Genomic DNA, 438 nt, shown 5'->3' with positions numbered 1-438 from the left:
CAATGGGCGTGAGCAGACTGAAGAGAGCACGTTTCCTTTTATATGCGCCGAAAGTTTCTAAAAGATTCTTCATCAGAATCAAGTAGGGGGAGTTTTTGAAAATTTGCTGTCCCGCCGTTAGAGGGCAAAGTGAAATCCCTCAATATTTCCAAAGTGAGAGCATACAGAGAAGTGCGGGTTACTTAATAAGGAAGAGCACGTCTTCTTTCGTGCATTCGAAAAGTTTCGAAAATATCCCTCTTCAGGTTGGAACGGGAGAATTTTTTGAAACTTGGCACTTTGACAACCATCAGTCAAATCCCTTGTTTTCTTAAACTAGAGCAAATACAGCAATGGGCGTTAGCAGACTGAAGAGGGCACGATGCCTTTTAAATGCGCCGAAAGTTTCTAAAAGATTCTTCATCAGAATCAAGTAGGGGGAGTTTTTGAAAATTTGCT

This window comes from Dendroctonus ponderosae, unplaced genomic scaffold (genome assembly GCF_020466585.1).
Source record: "Dendroctonus ponderosae isolate FM_Combo_2020 unplaced genomic scaffold, Dpon_F_20191213v2 Dpon_F_20191213_9, whole genome shotgun sequence".
Lineage (NCBI taxonomy): Eukaryota > Metazoa > Arthropoda > Insecta > Coleoptera > Curculionidae > Dendroctonus > Dendroctonus ponderosae.
This window is presented reverse-complemented; position numbering follows the sequence as displayed.